Raw genomic sequence first — 25,397 nt, forward strand, 5'->3', positions numbered from 1 at the left:
AAGGTAAACTATGGTTTTACAACTGTTGAAGAGTTAGTCTAAAACAAGCTTTTTGCTTCATTCTCTTTGTACACAAGCCAGTAGGCCCTGATTCCTTAGTGGCAGTATAGGTAACCCAACTCATTTTTCCTGAGTTTCCAGCACGGTGTTATTCCCAATGTGACTTAAGATTAAGCTAACTTTTAGTTCTTGGTTTTTCCATCAGCATTCTTTGATTTTTTTACAACACAAGAAGAAGACTCTCAGAGTTTGACTTAATTAACCCAGTACAACTGAATGGTTCAAACAAGAATTCCATTAATATATTTGCTAGCTCTGAAAGTCCCAGTTTCTGTTAAGCTAATATTTCTTTTACTTTGTTTTTCAAGATCTTCTGCATTCCATTGCAAGATAAACTCCCCAAATGGCTGCTAGAACACTGAGCTGTTTGCTGAACTGTGATATCACAAAATATTTCTGAATAAAAATTCTGTTTCTTAAAGACTTAAAATTGACTCCCATCATTCTGCTGAGAATCCAACATGTTCATTTCACTAAACTAAATGATTTTTTGAAATGGTTACATATCCATTAGCAACTAAGGGTTGCAGAATGTTTTTATTACTTTTTTTTATATTATCCTTGATAATATATTCAAGTAGTTATTGTTATGTATATATTGCATATAAATAGTGTTTTCTCACAGAAAAACAATCAAGGATCCTCTATACTATCATGTAGTCAGTACTATACAGATGCTATATGTAGCAGATATATAATATATACACTGTGTATATATGTACTTATTATATACAGTATACTATATATAGCATGCACCTGTAGTACAGAATACATACTATAGTATGCATATAGTATCTATACATATACTATATACTGTAAATATAGCATATGTGTATTAGATATATATAGTCTATATACACACTATTGTGTTATTTAGCACATACACATATTATTCTGTATATATAATATATATACTGTATGTATTCATACGCATTCCACTTGGATGACCGTTTGTGTTTCCTTCTTTTCCTGAAACTGTGTATGGATAGGAGCAACCCAACTGAATCAAACCAAATCAACAGCGGAAACACCAGCAGAAAACCATACCTACTGTCAAGAGCTATTGGGTAACTCCAGTTTAGAATTTTCTGTGAGGCTTTGCACTTACAAAGCAACAGCATTGTAAATGAAGACATTGTGAAGGTGGCCACATATTTAGTGAAACACACTGATTATAAAGTGTACATAGTATTTGAACTTTAAGATTTATATAGTAGTTACTGATCATATCACCAATCAACAGCAAATTAAATGATAGGAGGAAGGGAAAAGCATTCAAGACACTGCTCTTGAATTTAGTTCCTTGTGGTGCTGTATGAAATCTAATGGCACTGTGATGGCACCAAAACAAGCTGTGATTGCCCGTGTCAGACCTACAGTTTTATTAGTGGATATTAAAGCAGCAATGACAGTAATGAATACTTCAAGAAAATAATTCTAGCCCATAGGCTAGGTTTTCACCAGAATTACTGTCAGGTCAGCTGCTGCTGTGTAAGGTGTCAGGGTAGTCAGACATCAGAGGGAACCAAAAAGGAGCAGCTATTCTTGCACTTGTCTCTGCTCTTCTGCATCTCCATGTGCTCTAAAGAATCTGAGAACATGTTCTACTCATCTTGGAATGAGTTCATCTAAATTTTTCTTGTCATGCATCAGACAATTTTTCCTCTACTTGAATGGTCAGATTTTGGAACAGCAATGAGATCAGAAAGAGAGACAGTAAACCACAGGCAAATGTGCTTTATATTTAGTTAGACAGATGGTCTCAATTACCATATCTTGTTACTTGTGCCCTATATTCTCCACTTACCCTGCTAGACACTTCATATATTTCTAATGAGAAAATTGGGTAGATTTTTAATTTTATTTTGAGGGTTTCTTTTTTTTTTTTTTTTTTCCCCTGAAAGCTTTGTTTTAATATGACTTTGTAAATTAGCTTTATAAGAAGAAAGCCAATATGAAATAAAGTTGTTTTCCCAGACAAGAACTAGAAATATGTCTGTGAAACAATCCGGTATGCTACTGTTACTGAGTAAAGTATAAACTTGAGTTATAAGAGATTCTTCTTATTCTATAGTCAAACAGCTGGAGATTTTGACTAAGACCTGAATGTAAAAGGGTCAGATCCTGGTAAGAAAATTACTTTTCTCTCTGGACACTTTGATGTTCTGCAGTGATTGAGAAGCTCTGATTGATTACAGAACAATAGCTTCACTAATGGCTTCAGAAAAGGTATTTCCAAGCTTCACTTGTCTGTATGTGTCTGTATTTTGTATAGCACTGTTTTTGCCAAAGCATTTGGACTGAGTCTAGCCCTGAAGAATTACATTAGTGTTGCATTTATTAGCATGAGATTCTATGCCATTAATATAAAAGCTCAAAATAATCGTACCAGTGTCTGGACATGACACTGCTCTATTCCAGTAAAAGTTGAAGCAAGTTGTGATTTGAAAGTGCATATGTGATGTCACAGATCTTCCAGTTCTAAATCATTCCACATTGCCTCATTTAGAAGAACAAAGGATTTTGTATATTTATTTAAATATAGAGTTATTACTGTAGAATTATAATTTTCAAATAACAAGAAGAAATGTAATAATATCTTCACAAGATGATGTAGTTATGGAGGTATATTATGAGAAAATATTATGCAAAAGTTATTTAAGATATGTTTATAACAAATTCATAGACCAACTTGCAAAAGAAACATATTTCTGTCTGTGACTTAGTTTTTGGCCTCATTTATTTTATTAGCTGAAAAGTAATTTCTTAGCTACTACAATTTCTTTCCATTGAATACAATGACTGTAAAATATAAATATCTAAATATAAAACCTTTTTTTTGTGGTATTTTTTTACAGCATGTCACTCCTTTTTCTTCTTGTGCTTTTCAGTCATGAACAATGATGCACCTAACTTCATCAAAAGGAACAGAAAGTAAGATATTTCTACTTGTTCATTTTACAATACAAAAAGCATATTAGTGACATGAAAGGGATCTCTTACTAAGTATTTCAGAAATCTTTAATGACAGAAACTCAATCCAAATATTCATAAAAATATTTGCAAGGTTCTATCATTAATAATAACTTTTTTTTTTTTAAGTTTCTTCTGAAATCCCCGATCTCTTTTCATATTTATGTCATTAGGAGTTGAATGCTGCTGTATTCCCCAGTGTGCCAGATGGTTGGAGAAATGAAGATACAATCACCTCTCCTGAAATTTACATAAAAATTAATGTACAAATGGAGATCAAATTAAAATCAAAGGAAAAAAGTCACGATGACCTTGATGAACAAGGAAAAAGGAGAGAGATGGTGAAAAGGAACAGCAAGTGATGTAAGTGGAACTGTAAAAAGTCTCCTGTTGTCTAAATTATGAAAAATAATTAACTATTATATTTTTATTCCTGGTGTTACAAAATTTGCTGTTGCTTGGAGAGGTACAGAAAAGAACCTGAGATGCAACTACGGGCTTATTCTTGAGATACAACCTTTCAGAAAAAAAATAAGGAAACAGATATTCTGCTTTTTTTGCTTCTACTTTTTACTAAGCTCTGTTTTTGACCTTCCCCAAATTTATTGTAATACATGTTTCACAGAACTTGTCTTCATTTTGAATTAATTGCATAGAATAATTTGGAAGGACATAAGGCACCCAACTGCAGCTCTGCACTGTTATAGTTTAGTAGCATTCAATATTTAATAGCTTCTGCGTTTCAGAAGTTTTCTTCAGAGGATGAAGATGAGAGTTCAGGGAATCAAATAGAATATAGAAGCTCTTGGCTTCAAGCCACACAGAAAAATCCAGTAACTATAATTACTAGTAGCCTTTTATTGCTGAGCATTTGAGGACTCTTCACAAGATGATCAAAATAATAACTAAATGCCAAATCTGAATGAATACTTATTATTACTGCTGCTGTTGCACAATTAAACACAGAAAGTATGGCCAGTTGTGTACAATTTAAAACCAGTGTTGATGTCTGGAAAACATACTTTGAAGCCAACTAACTTTTTAAAATTCTTTGCATTTTCTTGATGATCAAACTTAGTACAGCTATTCATATCTCAAGGTTGGTTGCCTGAATTGAGAGGACCAGGACTCCTTCTGGATCTGATAGTTATTTTCTTGTGACATCTAAAACCTGAATCTAAAGCAGATTTCAACTTAGCCAACTTTTTCTTAAAGAAAAATCTTTTCTACCTTTCGCCTCACTATTAGAGGAGGTTCTTAAGGGGCTGCAGAGATATATGGTAAAGGTAATTTGCTAAGGGTTTTGTTGCTTATGCTGTGCTGTATTTTGCATATGGATAAAATGAGAAGGCTGCAGGTTTCACTCAATCAATGTTTGCTGTAATAGCAACACTTTAAAAAACTCAGTTTAACAGTTGCAAACTTTCATTTGAAATGTGGCCTTTTTGTGCCACCTTGCAGAAAGTTCATAGCAACTGCTGAAGACAGTAAGAAAATTACTGGTATGCAATTTTAAAGCCTCAGCTTCATTTGACAGCTTCATATTTCAAGATTCTTTTTTTTTTTTTTTCCCACTCCCCCCACTGTAGACAGCATGCAGTCTGTGAATTCACTAGTTCTAGACCTGACGCTTATTCATTGCATTGCTGTTCTTCAATTATATATTTGGCAACTGTTCACACTCAGCCTTGGAAATGGGATACATTGTGTGAGGGCAAATAAATATAAGATAGGAAATAAAAGTTTTCTTTCATGGTTTTTAAAATACATGTAATGGAATAATTATCTCCCCACCAGACAGCCAACATCTTATTTGGAGCAAAAAACTCCCCAAAATACTGCATTTCCCAATGGAAGCATCATCGAAGGGAAGCAGAAACGGGATGTAACAGTTACCTCACCCGTGGTTCATCAAGCCTAAATCTGACACTCAGAGAGGCCACTATATAGGTCTCAGAGAAATACCAAATGGCAAGAGAGTGGCAAAGGGAACTAATTTTAACGTATTCGTAATTCTTCTTTACCCACATGCCCACAAGCATAATGTTTTTCTTATTTTTTTCAAATTTAAGGTTGTTGAATAATAAAAGGGATTATTTGCTAGTAAAATAAATGTCCAATATATGTTTTTCATATGGACAAACCACATAAACCATAATATTTTGTGAGAATTAAAAGACATAATATACTAGAAGATTACTTTTTGTTATTTCTATTAGTATTGTCTTCAGTCTCATTAATTCTTCCTTGCCTTTTTTCCTTAGAAAGCAAAAAGTAAGTACAATAAAATGAACATTAAGAAGCTCCAATTGCTAATGACTATAATATATTCTAATCAGCATCCCCAGGAACACACCTGTCCAACTTTGAGATGCTGAAAAAAGTCAGTTCTCCTCGGGAGTCTCTAAGTTGAAAGCAAAAAAGTAATGGAATTTGAGAAGTCTGTCGTGAAGATCACCAACCTGGTAACTGTTATGAAGGCTACACTTAAAGGAAAAATAAACAGTGTACCTGCAAAATAAGAAAGGAAAATTTCCAAAGGATAATCATGTATAGTCTTCGCTCTACCTCTCTACCCTGCTTACCTGTTAGAATTACTTCATGTTTTTCTTGTCAGTGGTCTCTTTGTCAGTTGCTAAAACATGAAGGAGCTGTAACTTATTCAACAACTCAGATGATTTGGTTTTTTAACCAAAACTCTTTTTTCACCTCTCTGGTATCAGTTTCCCAAGCCAGCATGGGTCACTATTATGCCCTGAGACTTTTCCCAGGAGCCAGGGCAAGTGAGATGATATAATAAATACACCTTACCCGGCTGCTCAGGAGGTGGGCAGCTTCCATGCTTGAAAAGAAGATAGAGCGCTAGGAAAGGTAACATCTTCCCAACAAGAGTCCCTAGAGGATCTGTGTTAGACACTCAAGCAGGAGCAGCTGCATGGGTCAGAACAGTAAGTACTGATAAGAGTATTTTTCTCAGCCTATAGCAGCATCAGCTTTTTTCATCATTAGTAACTTGGGAACAGAAGTGTAGGGCTGTATCTGTAGATGTTGCCTGAGAGCATCTTGTGCAGCCATACAAAGTCAAATAAATGTTTTAAACTCTTTTGTTTTGGATTTTCTTGGCATATCAAACTATACCTCTGGTTCCGTGGTGTAAACAACCACAAAAGGTGATTTGATCAGTGGGTATCTATTATGGGTAAATGAATCCTGGATATATTGCTGGCATCACACCTGGAGATCCTTTCATGAGCTATTACTTTGAGGGTGACAGAACACCGGAACAGGCTGTCCAGAGAGATTGTGGAGTCTCCTTCTCTGGAGACATTCAAAACCTGTCAGGACACATTCCTGTGCAATCTGCTCTGGGTGAACCTGCTTTAGCAGGTGGGTTGGACTAGATGATCTCCAGAGGTCCCTTCCAACCCCAACCATTCTGTGATTCTGTGTTTCTACTAGGAATGACTTAGAACCATAATACATCTGATGTCATTCTGGGAAGGAAAACTGGGACTTGTAGGATACAACTTAGGCTGCCATTCTGTGGGGCTTTTTATGTTTGGTGTTTTGTGTTTTGTTTTGTTTTGTTTTTAGACAATAGTATTTTAGCATTTGATTTTGCTTATTCAGTTTTTCAACTTCTATTTCTTTTTCAGATTTTTTTAAAAGTGAATTTTTCTCAAGACCTACTTTAGATGGAAATTTGTTTTGCTAGCCTTAGTCAACCAAAAAAGAAAAAAAAGGATATTTTACCCAAGACTGTCACAGTTCCTTTCCCTACAATTTCCCTTACATTTTAGAATTAGCTTACTAGTCTGTTGATGTCTTTCTAGCTAAGCTGCTTGAATACAATTTTATTGATTTGTTGAAGGTCAATTTCATTATTGCTCAATTTATCTCTAAAACAAATACTGGTTTTGAGATTGTTTGAATTCTTTAATTGATCTTATGTTCTTCTTGACTTCTTTTCTTGCCCGATGTCTTTACCACGTGAAACTTTTTCTTCTGGGAGTTATTCCACAATGTGTAGGAAGAAAAAAGTTAAGCAGTTGAATGTCTATTTGACAAGTAAGCTCAAATGCTAAATCCTCTGCTATCAGTGGTAAGCAGTTAGGCTCACAAGTGAGTAAGGAGCATGGGGCTGCAGCCTAATGAATGAAATTACTTATTGAAGTAGTTACTCAGACAGAGGAACAGGGATCAAACACTGGGCCACAATGAAGAGCATCAGGATAAGCTTCTTACTGGACAATAAGTTCTCAGAAGTGATTTATGCTTTCTTGGTGGACTTTTATACATTTTTCTGCTTGGACTGATGTGCATGAGAGATCTTTCATAAAAATAAAAGTGGAAGGATATGATCTCGGTTGCTTTTGATCATTCCTTGAAGGATACTGAAATGCATACTCATAATGAGGCAGTTCATTACTCTTGAAACTATACAGTGCCTACCTGTGCACTTTAAAAAATAAAATGTGTATTACGGTTGCTGGTACAATCAAGAACAGTGTGAAAACCATGTTGAGCAACATCAACTATTCATTGATCACTGAGCTTCCCTATATCTAGCACTGAAAAACTCAGAATAGCAAAGCTTAAAAAAGAAAATACAAATAAACGGCTGGAACATCCGTCTTCAGTTTTTCTGTCACCTTTTTAATTTCAGATATACATTTGTTTTGAGACATGCCAAATCACATAGTCCTTTTACTCTTTGAAATGGACCTTGTGATCCTACCTACTCCTATCTTTTCCCTTTTCTGATTCAAACTATTTGCCTGTTTTTACTCTGCTTTAAAAGTTTGCCTAATAATTTGGCTTTTCTTCCTCTGCCTCTTAATATACCACTGTTTTCTTGTTTAAAATAATTATTATGCATTTACTCTGGTCCTCCTTGCCCTTCATCCTCTTTTCTGTCATGAAATATATTGAACACATTTACAGTTTTCTTTCCTGAAGCTGCTGTTCTGTATGCTTTGCTAGTCTGTTTTTCACAGACTTTGCCTCCCTGCCCCTAATAATATTATTCTCATAATAGCCGTTAAGTGTCTCTTGTATATTTGCTGTCCTTGATTATTCTCCAACCTTGTCCAAATCTTCTAACTGTTCTGTCAATATGGAGTATATGATCCTCCACTCATTTACTGTTCTTTGGTAGCTGCAATTGTAATTTAATTGTATCATTTGTTATCATTCAGAGTCCCCTCCCTGTTATGTCACAGTCCTATCTCTGGTAACCCAAATTTAACCTTCTGTCTTCTAAGAAAATAAATTATCTTCAAGACACTCGTTATTTTGGGGGAAACCAGCTCTGCTTTATTTTGTTTTCAGTGAAAGACTTAACTTCGTCAAAGACTTAGAGGCTGATTTCTGGTAGAATTACTGTACTGGATCTTGTTGGCATGGAGTTAAATTTCTTCATAGCAGCCTGTATGTTACTGTGTTTTAGATTTGTGACCAAAACAGTGTTGATAACACATGGATGTCTTAGCTATTGATAAGCAGTGCTTGCACAGTGTCAAGGCCTTTTCTATTTCTCATCCTGCCCCATGACAGAGTAGGCTGGGAGTGCATGAGAAAGGCAGAGGGGACACAGCTCAGAAAGATGACCCAAACTGACCAAAGGGATATTCCATATCATATAGTGTCATGTTCAGCAATAAAACTGTACAGAGGGAAGTGCACTTTTTCCAAGGTAGCTGTTGCTTGGAGACGGGCATTGGTCTGTGGGTGGGAGGTGGTGAGTGATTGCCTTTACATCACTTTTTTTTCTTTTCTTTTTTTTTTTTTTTCCTTCCGTTGACTTATTAAGCTGTCTTTGTATTGAGCGCAAGTTTTTCTCTTTTTTTTTTTTCCTTCTTCTTTTTTTCCATTCTGATTCTCTCCCCTATAGTGCTGTAACGGAGTGAAAAAATAGCTGGGTGGGAGATCAGCTGTTGGCCAGGTTCAACCCAGCACAGTCCTTTTTGGCAACCACAGTGGAGCATGATAACAATAGATTTGATCAGAGTGTGTTAGACTGAATTTGAAGTTGTTATGCCTGTTTGGCTGTTACTTGACAAGCTGTTACTTGCTGGTTGCTGGTTGCAATGTTGACTTGTTTGGTTTTGATACTGGTTTGGTTGTTCCCTCCCCTGCTCTGTGGTGTGCTCCCTTTCTTGCTGTACATCAAACTTCAGGGCTTGTTAATGGCTTCTGCAGCTTGCTATGAGGTTTATGGCTTTGTTTTGTTTTGCCTGGGAGAGCTATGATAAAAGCACTGGCCTTGAGCCTAATGTGGTGTTTGGGCCCTGCATTGCTGCTGTCCCAGTACTCCAAGAACCATCTTGTGGAGACAATTAACAATTGCACTTTCCTCCTCTTTTCCTCTGGGAGCCACTTTGTGTGGAAATGAGGAATATCACGTCCCCCTTCTCTGGTGTAGATGTTTTCTGCCATGTTACAATGACTATTCAGTTTTTTGAACATCCCAGAATACTCATATTGGTGTGTGTGTCTTGTGAATCTGATTTTGGCTTTTTGAAAGTTAACCAATTGGTTGGGAATGCCACACGGGGATGTGTCCTGAGTCCGTTGAGTCGTAGGTGGCAAGGTGCTTGGGAGAATTTGGGAAGGTACCTAGAACAATTTTCACCTTCAAGAGTCTGGGATATCACACCTGAACAGGCAGGTAATTCTCTTGAAGTGACACAGCACTTGACAAAATAATGTCTTGCCTATGTCAAAGAGACACAACTCACACTGTACTGGGTCCTGACCTGTGCTTTCTGAGACTCTGTTCAGCACCTTCAAGGTGGCTGGTGAAGGGATTTTTGGTTTGCAATTATGGGAGTCAGGTGATGAATGCTCTGACAGGAATACAAGGATCCTGCCTCCAGCCAAGTGGAGGAAAGGGACAGCCAGATTTATTGAATTGTGTGGATTTGATGGCACATGAGGCGCACATGATTAGAAGTCCCTGGTGGACACCAGTGCATAGTGTATCCTAATGCCATCAGGGTAAAAGCAAGCAGAACACATCTAGATTTTTGGAGTTACACGAGGATATCAAGAGTTAAATGTGTTGGAGGCTGAGTTGAGCTCAACAAGGAATGACTGGCAAAAGCATCCTATTGTGATTGTCCCAGAGGCTCTGTGTATCCTTGGCATAGACTACCTCAGGAGAAGGTACTCCGAGGACCCAAAAGGGTACTGGTGGGCGTTTAGTGTAGCTGCTGTGGGTGTAGATTAAGCAGTGGTTTACCTTGCCTGGTGTCTCAGAGGATTATTCTTGTTAAGGAAGTTTCTTTTCCCTAGATTTCCTGTAGCAGAGGCTAAAGCTTGGATTCCAGAAATTATTCTTAAATAAATGACTTATTCACAAGGTACAGCACAAAACACCTCGAGCTGAGTGCCTCCTGAACATGGACCTTGCATAAAGAAATCTACAGGCAATTATACCCCAACAATCCAACCCCCTGCTCCCTGCTTATCAGGCAGGCTAATTGCAAAATTAGTCTTGGGTCTCCCTGTTCTTCACTGGATCTCTTCATATTCATCAGGTGGGCCATTTCTTATCTCTGAGGGTAGTTGTTGGTCTCTCACAGCCCAGCCTGGACATCAATCTAGGTGTTTTCTACCAGTTGCTATTTTGCACTTGATGCTGGGATGTCAGAGAAAGTCCTTGGCAACAGCCAAAATGTTTTTCTGTTTCTCACTTTCTGATAGAAGTTGTTCTGTTCCTTTACTTATCTCCAGGGCCACAGCTCCCCTTATCTAGTAGCTTGAACCATTCTGAGGCATTTTTTACATAATTAGCAGAAAGTTCAAAAGTTCACAGCTTACAGTCTAAGCAAACTTACTTAAGATAAATGAATTCTACATAAGCAGCTTCTAAAAAAGTTCTATCAGAAGCAGTATACCCAATAATTCAATAAGCTAAGGCAGTCTAATTCCCTAACACTTCTGCTGCGGGGTTGCTGTGTGTCAAAGATCAGCAGGTGGTGATTGCTACCATGATGGTGTGCCAACAGCAATATCACAACAGCCAAGACTCACTGGTTCCAAATGGTTGGAGCTGTCTGGGAAAGACTGGGATTTACTCCTTCCTCAGGAAAAAGGCAAACTAATGTGATTGTGTTTACTCAGGAACCTGGGTGTGCTTGGTGAGTACTGTAGAAGGCTGGGGAAATCTGAGGTGTACCTCAAGGAGATTTATTATTGGGTGAAAATAATCCATTATTTTACTTGCATGATGTCATAGTTGTATGGCATCATAGTTGTATGTCATCATAGTTGTATGTCGAAAGTACCACAGCAGGAGGTAACAAACAACGGAGGATGAATCTCATAAGGAGCCAGGCAAGTGCAGCAGTGATCCAACCTGAGCTGTTTTGAAATACAACAGTCCAAGACATGATGCTGTACTTCCTGTCCTGAATGATCATTACAACAGATGGAGTCCAAGTAAGTGACTAGCTGAACTGAATGGACATTTGAATAGGGATGGCTAGTAGACTGAGAGAAAGTTATCTGTGTATATGTCAAAGGACAGGGAAGGTGGTGGTGGTGGCTGATGAAAATTCATTGGATTTAATTAAATTTCTTCATGGAAGCCTACGTGGTGCTGTGTTTTAGATCTGTGACCAAAACAGTGTTGATAACACACTGATGTTTTAGCTGTTGCTGAGCAGTGCTTGCACAGCATCAAGGCCTTGTCTGGTGGGGATACCTGTTGCTCAGAGACTGGTTGGGCATTGGTCTGCTGGTAGGAGGTGGTGAGTGATTGCGTTTGCATAATTTTTTTGTTATTGTTGTTGTCGATGTTTGTTTATTTTGTTTTTTTGTTTTGTTGGTTGTTGTTGTTGTTTAGGGTTTTTTTGTTTTGTTTTGGTTTGGTTTTTTCCCTTGAATTATTAAACTGTCTTTACCTTGACCCATGAATTTTCTTGGTTTTACTCTTCTAATTCACTCCCCCATCCTACTGAGAGGGGGCAGTGAATGCGTGACTGGGTGAGGCCTTAGCTGCTCTCTGGGATCAACCCACCTCAATTACAAACAGCTGAAAAACAAATCTCAGAAAGGAAACTGTTGACCAGTACCTTCTATAACAAGAGATATGTCATTACGCATTGTGATTAGCAGTGCTGTTACTTCATTTCCATGTAGCCCATCCCATCTAGACTGTGGAAACAATGGGACCAAAGCTAAACTTTTGTTTGTGCATCACTATCTAGATCAATTTTGTCATGTATAAACTAATAAAAATAATTCTAGACAAAATTCATATTGCCAAAAAGGATGGCATTGTAAAAATATATTAAGGATTTTTTTTTTTTTTAATATGAATGACCACTGAAAGACATGTCAAATAAATGCTTTACTTTAGGTCAAATCAGCCATTTACTTGCCTAATAGATCTTGTAATTATGGATTTTCTGTTCTCCTGTTGGTGGGATCCCTGAAAGATTTTATTCCCAAGTAAAGTGACTTGGTCACTTATATGTCTGGGAGGTTGGTATGGTGTTACAATATTCAGCATTTTATGAGGTACATATTTCCACAGAGAAGCCAGCCCAAAAGACCCATATTAGAGCTCATCAGAGGCAAAGTTCTAAGAAAGCTATTTCATGTATTCTTAAAGCAATACAAAATATATGTTTAAAATGAAATTCCATTAATGAGGTGTAAAATTCTTATTTTTCTGATCCAGTTTCTTTTGTTCAGTAAAAGTGAATTTTTCATCATATTTTTTAATTTTCAGAAATGGGATTTATTATGACAAGATGTTACTAATGGAAAGCTCTAAGCAAACCTTTATTCATATCTCTGACTATGATGACATAGAAAACTTTAATCCTTCAAAGAATAAAACCGTTCATTTTAAAAATAAGAAAATAACAGCCTTACATTTTAAATTAAGTTATATTTTTATGATTTTCAATTAAACTTTACACTCGTATATGATTTTCCTTGAGCTCATGTTTCTTTTAGATTAGAATTTAGTTCAGTAATCATCACATTCAGTAATTAAAACCACTTCATGTTAGGTGGCATTATAGCTTATATTACATAATTTTATGTCAAATGGAAAATGTCAGCAAATGCTTCATTACAAAATTCACACCTCTTCTCTTGGGGTTAAACACAACAAAATTTTACTGAGTTCAATTAGTTTTTATGGACAGAATGCAGCAGCTTTTGTGATGTCCATGTAACAGTTTCTATAATTTCTCTCTCTAAACTACACTAAAAGCTAACAAGAAAATAGCAGAGTGTTTCTTTCTTGTTCTCATTTTGCCTCTAATCTGTATTTAAATTCACTGGGGTACTCTGTGATGAATTGTTGTGCATTTAACAACAGTAGCATCTGGGCTTCTTTGATCTCGCCAAGTTGTTTTTATTCTTTATATTAGTCTTTAAAGAAATAGTTAAAAAACAAAAGCAGACCTTACAACCTTTAAAAAAAAATTATCCTTGAACAATGATAGCAAGAATTGCTCATTACTTCCTCCCTGATATTCACTGATAGGCTTTTGTGCAAGATTTCTTACCCCATCGTGTAAAGAAAGGTAGCTCTGCTTTCCTCATTTTACAAACAGTGTCCATGGTTGCTTCCAAGCTTACTTTTGGAGAAGCTTTGTGTTTTGAAGTGGATTGTTCCCGTTCTCACAAACTAGAAGCCTCCATTCAGAATCATTCATCTCTGTTTGGAAATCCCATGAAGAACCCTTTCACCTGGGAAAAGGCCAGTTGTAGAAAATGGGGCAGGGATACCATGCTGAAAGCTTGTTGACAGAAGGGCCATAGCCATAGTTAAGGTGCTGACTGGGCTGCCAATGTCTCTTGAGTTTAATGTCAGCAGATTTGTCACTTGTTAGTACTGCTCATTCTCTGAGTTGCTAAGGCACCTAGGAAATCTCATCCCATACTGATACTGGGGGCATAGTCTGTAGCTAAAGAGAACATTTTAAATTAGAAGCAACATCTCAAATTTCCTAGGCAAAATAGAGGTATTTTAAAATTTTCTCCGCATTGAGAATATGTACTTATTCATGTGACTGATACTTTCAGAAGATTCAGAATATATTTTGTACCATCATTCTCTGACAATTCCTTGTCTATTTGTTATACATGCAGAGCTACTATCCAATTTCTGTTTTCATTTGCTCCAGCTAAACACTGTCTGTTACAGTTTTTTTCCTCTCTTCAGCAATGTTGGACTTCATGGCTAAGAGGGAAAGTGGCAGACAGCTACAAGATAATTTAGAGACTATCTGGAGGCCATTTTCTCTTAACTTAGTAGCAAGAACATTTTTTTTTCTAAATCCTCTTTCATTAGTCTGATAATACTTTGAAATACTTACTCTTCTTAAACAGTTTAATCTTGGCTTGCTCAGCATCCCAGTGTGCAAAAAAAGAGCTGCTCTTGACTCTTTTTTCCAAGACTTACAAAAGAAACAAAACAGAAAACAGTCTAGAAGCTTACATCATAGTCAACAGGCTTAAGTTATAGTGCAGTCTGAACTGACACATTTAAAGCTCTTAAAAAAAAAAAAGAAAAAGAAAAAAGAAAAGGATGATGCTTATCAGTAGATGGATTCTACTATTTTTAGAAAAGGACAACTCAAAGCTTGCATGACTGCAAATCCTAGTTCTACTAAAACATAGCATATGTTTTTTCTGGTTTTAAATGTGTTTCCTTGAAACACTAGTTACTTCAAACTGAATACATTATCAGAGCATGCCCGAGCAATTCCAGTAAATTATTTGGAAAAAAATGTGAGAATTATGAAGAAAGCTGTGGTTCCTGTTTATCACCGGCATTTAGGGGATTGTCTATGACACTAAGAATTGCCTGAGCAGCTAGGAGGATGCAAAAGGAGAAAACTAGTTATGACTGCAGAGGGCAAAGGAAAGCAATGTTTGAAAGCTGTGAAGCAGCTTGCTGCTACAAAGCAGAATTTACTAGACTCTGATGACGTTTATTCTACCTCATTATTTCTAGAGGACCTCTTCTAAGCTCATTGTTTTATTGTGACAGGCTTTGTGCAAACAACAAGACACATAGAACAGCTTAAATACTTTCTCATTCAAATAGTTAACAAAAGAAATGAAGATGATGATTTCGCCAAGTTCAGAGAGCAGGTCAGGGCACTGAGTAGAGCCTCTCTTCTCCAACTGCTTTACAGCTGCCCTACTCTTTCTAGGCATAATGTGTCATCATTTTGTTTAAGCACGGTGCTTTGGATTTTTTTTTCTTTCTTACTTACCTAGACACCTATGCCACCACCAACATTTTTGTTGGAAGAAAGAGTGTAATTTCCTAATCTGGTGAGTTATAGCACAAGTTGGCCTGTGAGAAGCAGTCTCAGCTGCCCTGACTCTATTCTTCCTTACTCTAAAATGGATGAAATTAAGAAACATCAGACATCATGTTTCAGTCCAGGACAATATCATAGAGTGTCCTGGGCAATTCTCGATTAAGAAAACAGCTTCTATTCTAGAACATCTCCAGGAAACATAAGCAGATCGATCTTCAGCCATAGGGTTTCCCAGCCACAGTGTTTTGAACATTTATTGTACCCTTGAAGGCAGGACAAATGGAGACCTGGTAGCAGTGGTAGCAACATCAACCACACTATGGGACTTCTATTTATTGCCTTTTATATGTGTTCCATGGAGTAACTGCATGTTTGCAGTTACGGTCCTTCTGTGATACCTTCTTGTGCAAAATGAAATGGTGTAGATGAATGCAACCAGCAGCAGGACCTACATTTCTAGCTAAGGATATAGGAAATGAGCTAAAGGCTCAAATACCCTAAGGTCATGGGGTTGTATGTAGATTGCCTTAAGTGACTGGGGTGAAGGAAGTCAACATAATTGTGCTGAGATGCTAGACATGGATGTGCAAAGAAAATGGGCCTGGATTAGGAATCTAAAAGTGGAAGACAAATGATAATATACTAAGCTGTGCAAATGCAAGTCAGAAATCAGTGGTGACTAGGACATGTATCCACCCTTGCCCAAAGCCAGCCTCCAAACCCTTCAATCTCATCTCTCTTAATAACAGTACTGAGAAAACCACAGGCGCTGTCACTTCTCCAGTTCTGCTCCACATATGGAATGAAAAACTCTGAAAGTTATTCTCTGATTAACTTGGATGGTATGGGCTTCACATTTGCAGATGGCCTGTGTCAATGACAAAAATGTCATGATGGAGTTTGTGTTTGCATCCTTTTACCAGACTTAGTAAATAATACCCGAACATACACAAACACACACACGCACTCTCTCAAGTGAGTCCAAAGAAAATTATTGTTATTATAAAGACATGAATTAATAAATGAGGAAATGCTGGAATGAATGCTACTGTAGAAATTTCATTCACACTCTCTACATGTGAATGTTATATACAGCAATAAAGAGTGTGCAATCATAAAAGTAAAGTTTATATCATAATATTGAGGTGATCACAAGGGAGAAGAATTAAAGTTCCATGGACACTCTTTCAGACATACATACACAAAGAGAACTTTTCCATTACAGTACCAGTAATTTACATTTTTGTTCAGTAATACAGTGTGTATTAGTAAAGCAATTGCAGCATCAAGTTCTTTTGATAAAACTGCTTGTAAGTGATGTATTGTATTGAAAAATTATTTGAATTTTTTATTTTCCAACTGCAGAATTTTTAATGTTCATTTCAGCTGTTATTTATTTTATTTATTTTATTTTATTTTATTTTATTTATTTTTTATTTTTGAGCCATCAAGATACTAAAGATTGCCTTTAACAGCATAACTTTTTGCACTAAGCCATGATAGCTGGAGAAAATTACAAACCACTTTGACGTTAGAGAATATTTTGGATATGTCAGTATCAATAATGTCAGCATATTCTGCTGATAATAATAAGCAAATATAATAAGGGTGATTATTGCCGTTTAGGCATATCCATTGACGAGACCCCTGTATCCACTCATTAGGAGCTCTACAACATGTTTAAAATCTGTAATTCCTGAGCTGCCATGTACTGAACAAATATTGCCATTTAGGCATATCCATTGACGAGACCCCTGTATCCACTCATTAGGAGCTCTACAACATGTTTAAAATCTGTAATTCCTGAGCTGCCATGTACTGAACAAATATTTTTAAAATAAACTAATAAACCTACCTGTCTTGTAGGATACATGCTGTACTTGCATTTAAAACCACCTTCTCATCATTTTTCCTCATGCATCACTTCTCCCCCTGCTGACAATACGACAGCATTTAGCTCTCCCTGCACCTCTGTTACTCCATCCTTACCTTTTCCAAAATGCTGGACTAGCATATGGAGCAGCCTGCTGTTTTCTTGTTCTTTGATATCGGCAGTGACAAAAATTAAACTTACCTCAAGAGTGGCAAGAACTGAAAAGGAATTACTTACATATCAAATTAAATTACATTTTATTTCTCATTTTAGAAGCATACTTGCATGCTGTTTGCTGCCACTTTTCCCCACTGTTGCATGATTATAGATTACTTTTTCACTGCTCAGTTAGCTACCTTGGATTTTAGATAGCTGTTGTAAAGCTGACTGCAGATTTCTTTATAGTCAATATAGCTCATCTGTCCAATCAGACTGTAGCAGTCCGTGGTAATGCAGTTTGTCTTTCCCAAGACCCAAACAGTATATGAAAAGCACATTCATTATCAATCAAGTGTGAAGAAATTAAGGCTGAGGCACAAGAAGCAAGGTTTCAGAGTCATGTCAGCAAGACAATTTAATTATGAAGGGAGCATAAATTAAGACCAAGGCACCTAAAAGTTGAACATTCAGCTCATGCTAAAATAAGCAAACTGATGCTTCCTACTACACTTAAGTACCCTATTCTCCCTTGGTGCCTGCTGTCATTATTGAAGCACAGATGGTGAAAACACATAGTGTTCAAATTTACTATGTTTATTCACAAGGGTGTTAGTTAAGAAAATTGTGTTAATCTAAACATTATAGCTTCACGTATTCTCTTTTTCGTCCATTTTAAAAAAAATTTTTCAATACAAAAATAAATAAACATGGATTTGCAGCTACCAGAGTATTAGATATACTTTCTAATAACGGGAAGTAGATGATGCCTGGTTTGCAGACATTACGGTCTATTACAGAACAAGATAATTAAAATTACAAACTTTAAAAACACATGTAGTTTCCTCAATGATTCCTAATGCTCCCTCTAGAGTCATTAAAATCATTGTGTAAGTATGTTATTATAGAGTTATTAGACATGATCTTTACTTGATCATCTCAAATATACTCTTCACTGACGAGTCAAGTATGCTGAGGCAAGGTTTCCTTACTGAAAATGTTTTGTGACTCACTGTTTTCACAGATGCTAATAGCTACAAAAAAATCCTGTCATCCAAGTTAACAACAGAAGTACAATATCTTTCTATTAATCATTTAGGAGATGTAGAAGTGCTTTGTTAATAAATATTGCAGATGATATTAAATGATAAACATACAAAGACAAGCTGAAGTAATAAATATATAACTATATCTTTTATAAGAGAAATTAGAAGAGCAGATGGACACAAAGTAAAATAACATCCCACAATAATAATGACCCAAGTTCCTGAAACGGGGCTTTTCACCTTGCACTTAATATACCACGGACAGATTTTCTTAAGTGCTTAGCACCAACAAAAAGTACTATTTGTATTTAAATAAAAACTAGAAATTAATTGAAGGTCCATGTGTTTGAAATCCTCATTATAATAAGATTTTCCTGAGACTGTATTTTACTAGGTAGCAGGAAAGTTTTTAACCTGTTACATTCTGCTGAACTTATTGCCTCATTGTCTCCCTGATTCGTGTGTGTGTCTGTGTGTACATGCAGGCATGTATCCTAATCAGCTTTCTTCTTCTACCTGTTCCTCAGCTTCAACTCCTGCAAACTGATAAGCTATTAATTGGAAAGTATTAACCTTGGTTTGAATTCAATCATAGTCTTTCTATTTCTACACTAAATACTGACAAATACTTTGACACCGATTCAACTTTTGCCTTCCTCTTCTGAATTTTCAGTTTTCCTCCCCCTCAAACCAAATAAGGTGACTGTTGTTTGTTTGTTTTAATTAGATCCTGCCCACTCTTATCTTTTTATGTGTTTTTATCATATGCTGCCCGATTTAGGTATTTGCTATCTAGTTTTTGCAGTCTCTTACAATTAAAAAACAAACAAACAAACAAAAAACTTTGTAGAGATTTTATAATAAAAATGAGAAAAATTCAAGACATGGGTAATTAGGGCATGATTTTTAATTTGAGCCTTGCTATCAGTTGTACCATGTACTTTCCCTTGAATATGTACTTTCCCAGCATAGGCTGACTGGCTGCAGAAATCTAATGATGCACAACTTGTTTTGAATTAGAATCCTTCTCCAGTATTTGTATAATTATATTTATCTGTAAGGCAGTCTCCAAAGACAAGGGTGGGTGGTCCATCTGGTCCAGTACCATGTCCCCAACAGTGGCTAGCCAGAGCAGCTGGTCTAGGAAGAGAACAGAACAGGGCAAACATATGGTCACAATTTCATAGCACACTCTCCCAACTTGCAGCTTGTATCTGGGCCAGCCGTGGTTCTTAGCGTTGAGGAGCATCTCTCTTCTGAGGGTTTCTTCAAAAGTGCTTTTAGTATACAAATCTTCCTGACATGCCAGACATCCTGAGCAAGTTGTTCCACAGTTTACTTTTGCGCAGGAAGAAAAACTTATTTTGTCTTCAGTGGATCTCCAATGTACTTTGGTTTACTTCTCCATTTTCAGTACTATAAAATCAGTTAGTATTAAATATGCAACAACTGCATACCTGCTTTTTGTCAGCTGTGTTTTTATCACTCACCCTTGTACCTCTCACAGGCATAATTTCTCCAAATGTTAGGGTCTTAACTATTAAATTGTCCCTTGCTCGATCTCTTCAGCTCTTCTCTATATATTTTCTGACTCTATTGTCTCTATTTTCTTGTATGCCAGATGCAGGCACATCAAGATTTTTTCAGCAGCTTAATGATATTTTTATTTTGTTCCTCAGAGCTTCTTAATAACCTTAGATGTCTTTAGAATACTGAGAAATGAATGAAGACCAAATGTAGATTTTCTGTAAACCAAACAGAGCTCTGATTTTGGCTTACTGCATGTATAAATTATAGCACAGTCCACTTTGTAATATAGAACCTCAAATATGTAATTTAGGAAAGGACATTTTGAATTTTAGGCAAAAACTACCATCAGAGGTACCGACTATTTCATGTTTCTCCTTTTTTTACTGAAAACGTCAACAAACTTAGCCATTTTTATCTTTCATACTACTTTAGATATTCTGGAAAATAAAATGGCAAACCCGTGAGGTCCAGAGAAGTACACCTGCAGGAACAGAGAGATATTGATTTACCATGTGAAGCAGATCAGTGAGGAGTTAGCAAACACTCAAGAGACATTTGTTAGAGCAGAATTCAGATCTACCTGGGCTACATGGGAAACCAGCTCAGGGTTGGCAAATATATGCAAATAAATCCATTTCAGCACAAATGCTTACTCACGGACATTACACACCATATTATGTCAGCAGTTTCAGTACCACATTTTTCATTGTTTTCCACATTATTCTGTAATGGGCACCCTATTCACTTGGAAGCACAAGGAAGATGAACTGCCAAATTATATTGGCAACTCTTAACACAGTCTATCAAGAGGGAGATTCTGGGGCCATGGAAAACTCCACAAATTCTCCTTCAGATGCACTGTCCTTTGTAGATAGACTGCAGCTTTATCATTCAAATAACCCTGAGGACCAGTGTTTTCGATAAATAGAAGCTTTGTTCTGTATTGTCTGTGTTTGTGTCCTTCCTTTCTCAGTCTCATGAGGAACGGCTGAGGGAAAAGTGGTCACTGAAGCCCCTTAATTACAGAGCCAGAACTATACCACTTTCACGTTCCCAAAATAGCAAAGCTTGCACAAAAACATTAACAGCACAAAATTACAGTATATTGGAAACAGCTACCATGACAAAGACTCAGTAAAGGTAAACAAAAACTGCATTTAGACAACATTACATATAGGCAAAATGTTTGACTGCAGACAATTCTGTAATTAACAACAGAAACAATCTCTTTCATAATGGTTACATTGCCCCAAAATCGAACCTTTTGGGAACAAGCTATCTTCTTTAAAATCATAGATTATTGTTCCTTGCATTGTACTAGTGCTGCTCACTCCTATTGTACCAAAATGTTGCTCTGTGGAGCTCCCCATCTCCCATAGAAACCCAGAGCAGTACATTTCTTTGCTAAGTCAGACTTGAGCAATGGCAGACTTAAAAGAAATCGAGCAACAACAGTGACAACAAAACTTTGAGCAAAAATACCCTCTTTTTCATTTGCTGTTTAGGTCAAAGTGACCCTGTAGATTGACCCTGTAGTACATGATCACACCAAACCAAAGGAAATAATTTAAGTTCCTTAATGTCATGTCACTGAACAAAAATTGAAATCAGTGCAAGTATACTTTTTAATACAAAATGAATACACGCTAGATGAGTTTTGCCTTTAAGCTGTGATTAAAGAAACTAACAAAATTGAACTTTGCCATATTTAAAGAGTAGGTCACAACAGAGGGCTTGGCTACTGAGGCACTTTACTCCCCGTTATTAACTTTTGAGCATCTGCCTTGGCATAGTGCAAATAGGAACTGTTCTGCTGTAGTCATTACCATTGTAAAAGAACAAGTGGAGCTCTTGGATACTGTGGTAATTAGAAATCCTACAGCACTTATTGAAAGTGTAGGAGCATTAACACCAGAGCTCCATTCAAATTCTCGTTTAGATGATCATCGTTAGCTCAGTTTTGACCTTTTTCTGCTTCAGCTGGCTGTGGTATTTCTCATTTAACCCTCCTAAAGACTAGCAGAAGCATTATTTTTGTGATCCAGTCACTGGTCAGGTACTGCATGCATAGAACTTGCAAAAACCATAGGTGCATCTTTTGCTGGGAAAGGTTGGGTCAGTGTTTTCGAAGTCTTTACATTTTGGAATTCCAGTTTCCAAACTTCCTCAGGGATCCTGAAGAATTTAACATTGACAGCCTGTCTGCTGTCTCACAGTCCCTAAACTCTGCACCAGTACCTCATGTCCCTGCAGCACAGAAATGAAGCCGCCTTCTGTCCCTGTGTGCAGCTGACGAGGGGGTAGGTAGCCTCCAGCCAGTCCTCAGCATCTAACGCAGTGGCTCCCTGTATCCTGTGACTCAGTAGAGCCACCATCTGATATCAGATCAAAGTATGGCATCTGACTTCGGCTGCACCCCTAACACCCTGGGTATGTGCCATCTCCATATGGCCAGATAGCTTCTCCCTGCCAGCTGTATGTGCTTCACGCCTGCCACTGCTCCAGCACTGAATCAACCAAGCACAGGGTGTGTTTAGCAGCCTCAGTTACATTTTAAAGATATGAAGAAAACATCCCAGGCATCCAACCAAATAAGCCTCACTCTGCTCCTGTGTATCAGCTGAATATAGATAAAAGCTTACCCTTTCCTGGTCATCAAATGCAGCTGGCAGTTCCTGGCAATGTCTCATCAGCGGATACAGAGTCTGGTCCTGCACATTGACTTGCACAGTAATCAGGAACTCTAAAGGTAAGATCAACAACAAGAATTAAAAAAAGAGTCACACCACACAAAAAAAGTTTGCTGTTGATATTTTATTCACATACATACACACAACACACACTCCTAAATCATCTCTAGGTTATCATCGTCTTATATAGAAAAAGTGCACCTATCTGTATTTTCAGGTTTTGGGTATTGCGTACTTCTTTCACCATCTCAAGAAAACAGTTTCTGTGTTTTGCTGAAACAGAAGAACCTGAAAGCATTTTCCCTCATATAGAGAGCTGCAATATCGTGTGTACTGCTTGGGGTTAGCCTTCAAGTTGCTGCATCTCTTCTTCAAGCTGAATGTGCCAAACTTCATGTGACTCATTGCAGATGCTGGAGAAAAGAAAAACATGAGTGCTGTGTCTCAGTTTCTTCAGAGATAGACATCTGCTTTGGAGACTCAGTTACAAATTTGAGGCTTATGCAACGAGGAAACAATTCCATCCTCCCCCCAAGGGAGCAGGAAGCTCATCTGTTTGTTCTCTCAAGATGCTGTTGTTATTTTTCCAAAAAGAGTCTCCTTCCTTCTTCAACAGCTGCTCTGTTCCTACTTGCGGAAATGCTTTCCTAGGTTTGCTGCTTTACATTGAGGTGGAGAGCTCTGTATTGTATGTCCAAACATGTATGATATTCCATTCATAAGCATTAAATTGAGATCCACGTTTCACCAGAAGCTGTACTCCTGATTTTCATTCTCAGGTTAGGAAATATTATTCCAAACAGAACAAGCAAATTGTCGAAGGTATGGAGGACACATTAGCTAAATAAAGAGCTAAAATAACGTCAGTTTTATTCTGTCTGGGTTATCTTTGAGACCATCAGACAGCATTACCTTTCTAGAGGCTTGTGGAGGTTTAACTTAAAGGAGCGATTCTAGGTCTCTTGATGTGTTTAGATTGATATATAATGACTTTTTCTTTTTTCTTCAGAAATGCTTTATCAAACATAAGTAATTAGGTTTAATGGAGAAGAAATTGGATGTGCTGTAATAGTCTGTAATACAGAGGAAACCAGTCCACATCATCTCATGTACACTCTGTTTTAACCAAACTCTGAGCAATCTCTGTTCAGGGACTATGCCACAGGCAGGGAATGATCCAAGTGTAATCCCATGACAGAAATATTGTACCACACAGGGAACAGCAGGGATGTGGGACCTTCCTGAATGAGGACTGGGAAAGGAGCTTCCAGAACTGATCCAGCACTGTCTGACCAGAGCCTGAGTCCACATGATGCTTTAAAGGTACAAACAGGACATATGGGGGGGCTCCCCGGGTCATCACAGGATCCAGCCTGTGAATTTGTCATAGATGGTAGAGGATGTTGTTTTAAGTCCTCTTGGATGGCCAAGAGAAAATGAGACCTGGATTCCTCCCATCATTTGGTGAGTATTTTAACTTCGGTGATACAGGATAAAGGTGATAGGAATATTACTGCTTCCTTTTAAAGTGGCATGGCTATAATCCTGTGTGGTAGAAACAGAAAATATTTTTTGATGAACACCACGTGACTCATAAACTTCAGTGAAGCTACTGTGTCATACAGGGCAATACAGAGTCCAAGAAAAGGGGACAAACAGCACACCACGGAGGGAAGCGTGAAGGAATTTATTCTTGCATTCTCCAGATATTGACTTCAAGCAGTTACATTGTACAGATCTCTAAATATATTCCATATCCCACAGCACCAGGTGATGAATATCAGTGTTATAAGAGCTAAATGCTATGCCTTAATTTCTTTAACTGAAAAATAATGTGAGCAACTTGTTTGGGGAACAGCAATTTAGCTGAATTACATGTATTTATAGAATTAGGTATTATATTATTTAAACACAGCTACCTGTAGATGCATTATTGAGCCAAGATTAAATGCATAAAGGAATAATCTTTGTTACAATACTGCACCTCTCTGCAGTATATTTTTGGATACTGCTTTGGTAATTAAAAACTTTATGAGCAGCTCATTGCAGAATACTAAAAATGTGTTAAAATCCATTAGCACGGATTGAATATATTCATGAAATACTTCTTTGGTACAATAATGAAATTAACTCCAATTTTTTTTTCTCTCCTTTTAGTGAGAAATTATTCCATTGGAAAGACAAAATAAATTGAGTAAATTGTGAATAAAATGCAGTATAAATGAAAACAGTTATTTTAAACCAAGTCATGCAAGCTTTTTATTTATGCAGCAACTTTCATCTAATAAAAAAAATCTAAGCCATTCTTAACTCTTAGGGAAAAATCCCAGCAACATAGCAGATGAGAGCTAGATAAACTTAAGCTCCCACAGAAGTATCTGGGAAGCTGCTATTGTGAATTCTTGTGCTACTAAGAAACTGTCATATTGGGAAATAAAGAATCTACACAATAGATCTTAATGACCTTTTTATGTCATTCATTTCTTTCATTGTTGATTTCATGTACATTTTATAAGTCAGCTTCTTTTTCTCTTGCTCATGAACATGCCAGAACACACGGATAACAAAGTGCTCCTCAGAGAGTGATTGCTAAAGGTAAAATATGGTGCTTCCTAACAGGAACACAGAGATACAGACCTAGGAAGGAGAGAAGGCCACTGTAATGAAGACATTGTTATTTGCACTCTGAATGTTTGGAAAATTTCCTCAGATTTTAATAAGTAGCAACAGTCTTGTTAGAATCAGTGTTAATTGCTGTACACTTCAG

General features: G+C 37.0%; 1 long non-coding RNA gene across 1 annotated transcript; it reads left to right on the forward strand.

Moving 5' to 3' along the window:
• Positions 1-2,256: 2,256 nt before the first annotated feature.
• On the forward strand, positions 2,257-6,241 carry LOC136003194 (uncharacterized). The gene is made up of 4 exons (XR_010608041.1): positions 2,257-2,289; positions 2,919-2,994; positions 3,207-3,396; positions 5,373-6,241. It is a non-coding gene; the product is annotated as an uncharacterized LOC136003194 (long non-coding RNA).
• Positions 6,242-25,397: the final 19,156 nt, after the last annotated feature.

This window comes from Caloenas nicobarica, chromosome 1 (genome assembly GCF_036013445.1).
Source record: "Caloenas nicobarica isolate bCalNic1 chromosome 1, bCalNic1.hap1, whole genome shotgun sequence".
Classification (NCBI taxonomy): domain Eukaryota; kingdom Metazoa; phylum Chordata; class Aves; order Columbiformes; family Columbidae; genus Caloenas; species Caloenas nicobarica.